This window comes from Notamacropus eugenii, chromosome 4 (assembly GCF_028372415.1).
Source record: "Notamacropus eugenii isolate mMacEug1 chromosome 4, mMacEug1.pri_v2, whole genome shotgun sequence".
NCBI classification, from domain to species: Eukaryota; Metazoa; Chordata; class Mammalia; order Diprotodontia; family Macropodidae; genus Notamacropus; species Notamacropus eugenii.
This window is the reverse complement of record NC_092875.1, coordinates 182,074,761-182,083,158: the sequence shown is the minus strand read 5'-3', so window position 1 is coordinate 182,083,158 and position 8,398 is coordinate 182,074,761.

Genomic DNA, 8,398 nt, shown 5'->3' with positions numbered 1-8,398 from the left:
CCCCAATTTGTGCTATTTCCTGATGAACTCTAGGTAAAATACCTGCGCAAAAGTGCATGTTCCTTTAAGAACTAACCACTCCTTAATCCCACCCTGAATCACCTAGTCATCACACTTGGCACATGTTTTACTGTACCACATTCAAATCGTGGGTTTCCTAAGAATTCTTGCCTGCTGAAAAGCATAATAAATCTTTACCTTGACCTCAAGAATGCTTGAGTCTGTGAATTTATTGCAGGTGACCTGCCCCTGGTACTGTAGTCTTTGCGGGGTCTCACCCCCCCCTTCCAGCCCTCATCACTATTACTGCAAGATGGCGATGTATCCAAGTTTCAAGTGCATCTTTTTTTGGAAATATTAATACTTTTCTTTTGGAAGCTAAAAATACAGGTAAGGTTATAAAGTAACAGGAGAGTCAGTTCCCTGATCTTTGAAAACAAACTTGATAAATCCCTTTCTGACAGAAGTAGAGAAAAGTATGTTTTCAGCTGATAGGGAGATATATTTATGGTATGCTTTTCCTGAGAATCACTGAGCAGTTCTTAGTCTCTTCTAACTTAATAACTGATAGCTCATTGCTTGTGAAACCATATACTCCATCAAGTAGCACATTTTGCTTTTCTTTCCTACCTTGGTCACCTTCTTCTGCTCCTTTTCTAAGACCAACAACGTAACAGGTGGACAGGGACATGATCATATGAAGTATTTGCTTTCCCTCCCTGCCATTTCATCTGTGCTTTTTTTTAAATTATAAAGTTAGGCAACTACATAAAGCATTCTCCACTCTTCCCAAATAACAATGACCACCAAAAGACCTAAGTGTTATGGTACCTCAGACTTCTTCAGGTGGTGTTCTCTGGAAATGGAGAAGAGGGAGCTTCAGAGAGACCCTGTCAGATACAAACTTAATTAGATGAGTTTACCACCAAAAGTAACCCTAACTTGTCCCCTTAAGAGATATGGTTAACCCAGGACAGACTTCTGATTCGTTCTCACTTCAGAATCTTCCTAAGACAATTCAAATGGAAGTGATTCAGTTTCCTGGCATGGCACTGGTAGACTGTCCATGTTTCACAAGCATGTAACAATGAGATCAGCACAACTACTCTGTAGGCCTTCAGTTTGGTAGTCAGTCTAATACCTCTTCTCTCCCATACTTTCCTTCAGAGCCTCCCAAACACTGAGCTAGCTCTGACAATGCATGCATCAACTTCATTATCAACATATACATCCCTTGAAAGGACACTATCAAGGTAAGTAAACTTATCCACAGTATTCAAAACTTCTCCACTGGCTGTAACTAATGGTTCCATGTATGGATGGTGTGGTGGTGGCTGGTGGAGCACCTGTGTTTTCTTGGTGTTAATCGTTAGGCCAAAATTAACAGAAGCAGCAGAAAATTGGTCCATACTTTGTTGCATCTCAGCTTCAGAAGCTGCATTGAGTTCACAATCATTTGCAAACATAAAATCATGCATCAACACTCCCTCCACTTGATCTTGGCTTGTAGTCTTTTCAAGTTGAAGAATTTACCATCAGTGTAGTAGCTGACCTTGATATCCTGTTCATGCTCATTCAAAGTATTTGACAACATGACTGAAAACATCATGCTAAAAAGCATAGAAGCAAGCACATAACCTTATTTCACTCCATTGGTGACTGGGAAGGCATGAAAGCATTGTCCATTATCTAGAACCAGAGCAAGCGTGATGTTGTGAAATTGACGTACCATGCTGATGAACTTCTCAGAACAACCAAATTTTGACATAATTTTCCACAATTCCTCACAACTGAAAGTATCAAAGACCTCAATCAGATCTACAAACACTGTGTATAGATAGACCTCTGCTCTGCTCTTGGCATTTCTCCTGGAGTTGTCAGGCAGCAAACACCATATCAACCATTCCTCTGCCTTTTCTGAAGCCACACTGGCTCTCAGGTAGATGGCCATCTCCTAGGCAAAGGATCATCCTGTTAAGAACTTTAGCAAGAATCTTGCCAGCAGTGACTAAGAGAGAGACCTCCCTGTGATTATCACAGGACAATCTATTTCCTTTGCCTTTCTAGAGATGGAAGATGGAGGCATTCTTGAACTCCTGAGGGATAACTTCCTCCTGCCATATAATCTGGAAAATTTCAGTCAGCTGATCCTCCTACCTTGTAAATGTCAGCTGGAATAGAATCAGCACCAGGTGCTTTGCCACATGAAAGGAGCCTAATGGCCCTCAAAACCTCTTCTTCAGTTGGAACTTCAGCTAGAGAGGGATTGACTTCTATCTGAGATAAACAGTCACTGGCCCCGGCATTGATTGATGATGGTCTGTTGCAAACTCTATGGAAGTGTTCATCCAGTCTCTCTAGGATCATGACCTTATCATTCATCAATGTGGCTCCATCAGCACTGAGTAGTTGAGATGCACCATAGGTCTTTGGTCCATAAATAGCCTTCAGGGCATCATAAAAGTGCTTTGGATTATTACTATCTGCATAAAAATGAATTTTATCTGCCTTTTTATTGAGCCAAGAATCCTAAGCTTTGCTTGTACTTCACTTTTGTTGGAATTAAATACTGCCTTCTTAGAGATGGATGAACTATCCTGCTGGTAAACCCTGTGGAGTTCTCAGTTTTCATTTAGCAGTTTCTGAATTTCCACATCATTTACATCACACCAGTCTTGATGTTTGCAAGTGTTCTGACCCAGATGAGCAAATGCAGTGCCATATACCAAATCTCTGAAAGCTTCCCACTCCTTTTCTACTCCACTTTTGCCAACTATGTGTTGGCTCAACTTTCTCTCCAAGTTAGCAACAAACTATTCCTGCTCAGAGGAGAGTTCTAATTTGTTGACCTTAATTCTTCTAGTAGTCATTTTGCCTTGGGGACACCACTTTTGTTGAATGTGAATATTTAGCTTGGAGAGGATCAGTCTACGGTCTTTCCAACATTCTGCACCACACATTGCCTTCATTACTCTCACAAACTGCCTGTCTCTTCTTACAATCACATAGTCTATTAAATGCCAATGTTTGCTGCAGGGGTGCATCCATGAAGTTTTATTGCATTTAGGTAAATGAAAGTCAGTGTTGGTGATGACAAAGTCAAGAGATGTACAAGTCTTTAGTAGTAAATTGCTTTTGCTATTTCCTCCTCCATTTCTCCCTAGGACTCCCTGCTAGGTCTGGTAATCTGAGCCTACCCTAGCATTAAAGTCACCCAGAATTACAAGTTTGTGTGCTTTGGCACATTGATGATAAGGGTCTCCATGTCTTCATAAAATTTTTCTTTGACCTCATCAGGGTTCATCATGGTGGGAGCATAGGCATGGTGCTTTCCTGAAAGTGGCAATTGAATTGTCATGAACCTGTCATTCACTCCTTTTGGCAGGTATACAAGCTTGTTGACTAGATTAGTTTTGATTGTAAAACCTACACCACCTTCATGGCTCTCCCCTTCACTGTGGTCACTCTAGAAAAATGTATATCCAGCTTCGACTTCAGTAAAATGACCTTCATTTGCCATTCTTATTTCACTTAGGGCTGTTATTTGGATACAACATTTGCTGCGTTCTCTTGCAACAAGAGCTAGTCTTTCAGATCTACTGGATTTTGTGTTGTCTATAAGTGTGCACGCGTTCCATGTGCCAATGATGAGTAGAATTATCTATGCAGAAGTTTTTGTACTTTTTTCGTTTGTTTCCATCACAGGGTGGGATTCCCACCTGCTGAGGTAATCAGGCCAGGGTTGAGTAAGCAGATAACTTTTAGGGCACCTTTTCTAGCCCCTTCCTCATACCAGGAAGAGAGCAGTGCAATCCTTAAAAGGTTGCCCAGACACCTAGGGGACTGCTGAATCCCACTGTTGTTTCCAGAGAAAAATGACCCTATGGCCTGGGATGCCTATATGCAAGATTGTGATTACAATCCCTAACGTGTCTACACTTATTGCTTCATAACTTGCCTGTTGCCACAGCACTTTGAGATGGGCAAAGTCCTGTCTTTTGATTCATGTGTAAATTGGATTTAAGGGAGGCCGAGTTTCACAAATTTGTCAGCCTCACTCTCTCCTCTAGAGTCATCACAGTCCAGTGGCAGAGTAAAATCAAGATGATTAGTGAGAGCTCAAGAGGCAGTGGATGACCTTGGCATATTTGATGTCTAACCAAGCTCTAAGCCCTCCAGGACACCTGCTTCAGCTGCCTTCATAGCCACTGAAACAAATTATTCTCATCTTTCCATTCGACCGAGGGAAGTCTTCACATGCTTGGGGTAGATCCCCCCAACTCACCAGTGGGTTTGAGACCTCTTGGTTACCCTCAACCTGATTTAGCCCATCTGCTGAAATGGTTTACCAGGGTGTGGCTATTGAACATGCTACAGCTTCTTGCAAGCACAGGTGAGAGTTGGGTGGAAGAGATGGACACCAAAGATGGAAAGCAGCCTGAAAAGGGCTCAGCAGCCCTTACACCAGAGGTACTAGTCTTCCCTGAACACACCCTACACCCCTATTAAAGATTTAAAAAATTAATAAAGACAAATTGAAGAATTAAATAACTTAGAAGACATGATAAATAATTACTACAAAATAACCAAGGCTTTGAAAAAGTGATTGGCAGGTTTGGGAAACAAAAATACAGAAGCAGAAAAAAATTTAACAGAAGAAAAGCAAAAGTTAACTTTAGTAGAATGTGTGAAATTCAACCAGTATGGTAAGAAATTTAGAGTTATCCTAAAAAAAAATTGCTTTGATTCATAGATCCCACTCCTAGGCATATGCCCCTGTAGATTAATGACAGAAAGAAAAAAATTATGTATATATAGATATATATATATATATATATATGTCAATATATTGATAACAACAATTTTGTGATTGAAAAGAACTGAAAATACAGTGAGTACTCATTAACTGTGGAGCATCTAAACAAATTAAAGTACAAGAATATAATGGAATAGTATTATATCACCAAAAATGACAAATATGAGAAATTCAGAGAAATATGTATGAACTGATGTATAAGAAAAGATCTATACAAACTGATAGCAAATAGGTAGGTAGAATCAGGAAAACAATAAAGAAAAGGAACTACAACAATAAAAATGGAAAGATGTAATGGAATGGGATACTGTGTAATTATAATGACCAAGCATGGTCCTGGAAAAGAGATGGGAAATTATACCTCTCTTCTTTCATTGGGTATGGAACATTCCACACCCAAAGACAGTCAATGTGCTGGTTAGTTTTACTGATTTTTTTAAATCTTTGTTATAAGGATAGGTGTCCTGGGCAACGGAAGAGGAGGGAATATTAAAAAATGGAGGTGGGGTGTAAAAACAAAAGGCATCAATAAAACTTTTGAAAGCAAAATAAAAATAACCTGGACAGTTGTGGGGCCTTTACGACAAGGGCCAGGAAAGCAGAGGATAATAGATGATGGGAGGATGGAGAAGTAGCTAGAGATATTTGTATGTGGAGTGGTAGCAGGGAGAAAAGATTCTCTTCTCAATGGACAGTTTCACTTCGTTTTCAGTTTATTGCTGTCACAAGTGCTGCTATTAATATTTTCCATGTGTCATTGACCTCCCTTGGGGATATATGGTCATTTTATTAGTCTTTTAGTGGCAAATTGATTTGCCTACAGACTCCTGCATCTCTGCAGCTGTTACTTATTTTCTGAAGTCCACCTACATGCTCACACTTTCTCTGTTCCAGTATGTATTTGATCTTTTGGGATGGCTTTCACTTGCTGTTTACATACCTGTTGTATGTCTTCTGCTACGGCAACTGCCTGTGCTGTTTTAGACTTCTGGGTTTGGCGTGTGTTTTACCATTGACCGGCAATCTGTTGTTCGCAGGTCTGTGAAAGGTCTGTGATGATGGTAAGCTAGTATTTATATAGCATTTTAAGACTTACAATTTTACATACATCATCTGATTTGATTTTTACAACCCTGTTATTATTCCCATTTTGCAAATGAGAAAACTGAGACAGGGAGGTGTAAGTAAGGAAGACTTTTTCTTCTTTCTTGGTGTTTAGTTTCCCAGGATCCATGGCCATGGCAATCTCTAGTGTCAAGGTAGTAGATAATATTTCCCAGGCCTATGACTTGTCAATATCTTCACCATGGTTGCACAGTGAGATAAGTGGTGATGTAATGTGGTATTTATTACGCTTGTGCTGAATGATGGTATTGCTAAAATTAACCTGTCAGGCTATTGCTGGCAATGTCCCTTCTTCGTCTGTTGCCCTATAAAGCCAGTGGGTACTGAGTCAGTGAGTGGGGAAGCCATTTGGAATTTGGATAATGCATAGAGGAATGCATGTACCCACCTCAAACAGCCCCCATGGAGGCTTGAGGGGATTTAGGGGAGTGCATAAACTGGAATGGTGCGCCTGTCTTGATTGACCCCATCTAGACATCGGGGCAGTTGCCCCACCTTATTTTTGGCCCCTTCGAGAAGGGTGATTGAGGAATGCTGTAGGAGTTGGTGCTCCCATTATCAGCAACTCCCTGTGAGAAGACTAGACTAGAAAAAAGTAAGATTATTAACCCCTCTGAGGCTGTCTTCCTGTCATTCCTGTCTGACTAGATCAAGAGCAGACCTGTTAGCGGCTGGCGTCCCAAAACTCCATTGCCTCCTATGTGTTATTCATGAAACAGGAGGTTAGATGGCTTGTCCAGGGTCACATAGTTAGTAAATGTCTGAACTTGGATTTAATCTTGGGTCTTCCTAATACCAACTCCAGCACCCTATCCACTCATTCTCAACCTAATGTCATAGACAATAATGGAAGTTTAATGATTTGAAACACTACAAATCACATTCTGATCCTAATTCATGTCCATCCATCATACATTTTTACTTAGATGCACTATATATATATACATATATATGTATAAAACTGATGAATTTTACTTTGGATTATGATATATACATATAACTTTTAATTAAAGTCATATTTGTAATACTTATATATTAATTATCATATTATGATCCCTTCTTTTTTCTTAATTATTCCCTGATTGTCAGGCACTTATATAACAATTATTTTAAAGAATTAAAAGGAGTAACCATCTAGTCCAATTCATTTTTTTTTTTTTGGTCCAGACCTTTGATTTCATAGTTCTAAAAATTTCTTATGAAGAATTTCCTCAATCAAGTAATGAGCAGTACATTCCATCTAATTTATATTTTTAAAGAATTATCCGGGACCTTGAAAGATTATGTGACTTGGGGAAATAATATGGTTTTAGTGTTAAGAATATTAACATGAGTCTGAGAATGAGTGTTCAAATCCTATCTCTTTATGTTAACTACCTGTGTTACCTGTGACAAGTCAATTGACTTCCTGGGTTTAAGTTCCTCATCTGTAAAATGACTAGGTCATCTCAGGGTCCCTTTCAGCTTTAGAGTAATGATTCTATGGCTTTCTCAGGGCCAAGCAGCCCATCTGTGATGGAAACCATTCCTGAGCCCAGGTCTTCCTTGACTCAAAGATCAGCTCTCTATCCACTAACCCATGTTTCATCTCAGCATTTGCATTTTATGAAGAGCTAGCTTTTCCATCATCCTTTCAAGTGGGAAGTAATAGTATTATTAGACTCATTTTACAAATGAAAATATTGAGGTCTAGAGAGGTAAAGTAGAATTCTCAAGGTCACCTAACAAATAAAGTAATAGAGCAGAACTCAAAGAATTATAGAAGCTCAGAATTTGAAGAGTTTTCAAGGGCTGTTTTAATCCAATCTGCTCTTGAATCAAAATCTCCTCTGTAACATCCTTGATAATTGGTACTCTAGAATTTGTTTGAAGGGCTCCAGGAGTAGGGAAAAACATTGTCTCCTAAAGCTGCCCATTCTACTTTTGGTCAAGTCTAAATACAGATAACTATTTTAGCCAATGTGATAAAGACGCCAGTACTACCCGAATTAATTTACAACTTCATGAATTGCCAATAAAAATACCAATGGGATATTTTGTAGAGTTATATGATGTAACAATATATGTGTATGTATATGTGTGAATATATACACATGTATGTGTGTGCATGCACACATGTATATATCTATATAAACACACATACACATACATGTATATGTTTGTGTGTATATATAACATGTCCATATACGTGTGTATTCATACATATATGTTTGTGTATATGTGTGTGTGTGTGTGTGTATACACACACACACACACACATTTTGAAGGGGAAGAAAGAGGGCCTATGCTGAAAAGGACACATATCTTTCAGAGATCTTGAGCCTTAGGTTTCTATGTATACTAGAAGGCCCATTCTCCCAAGGATAAGTAGTCTTTATCATATATCATATCTCAGGGGCAGCTAGGGGGCAAAGGCTTCTTCTCAGGTAGATCTGAGTACAAAACTGGCCTCAGATA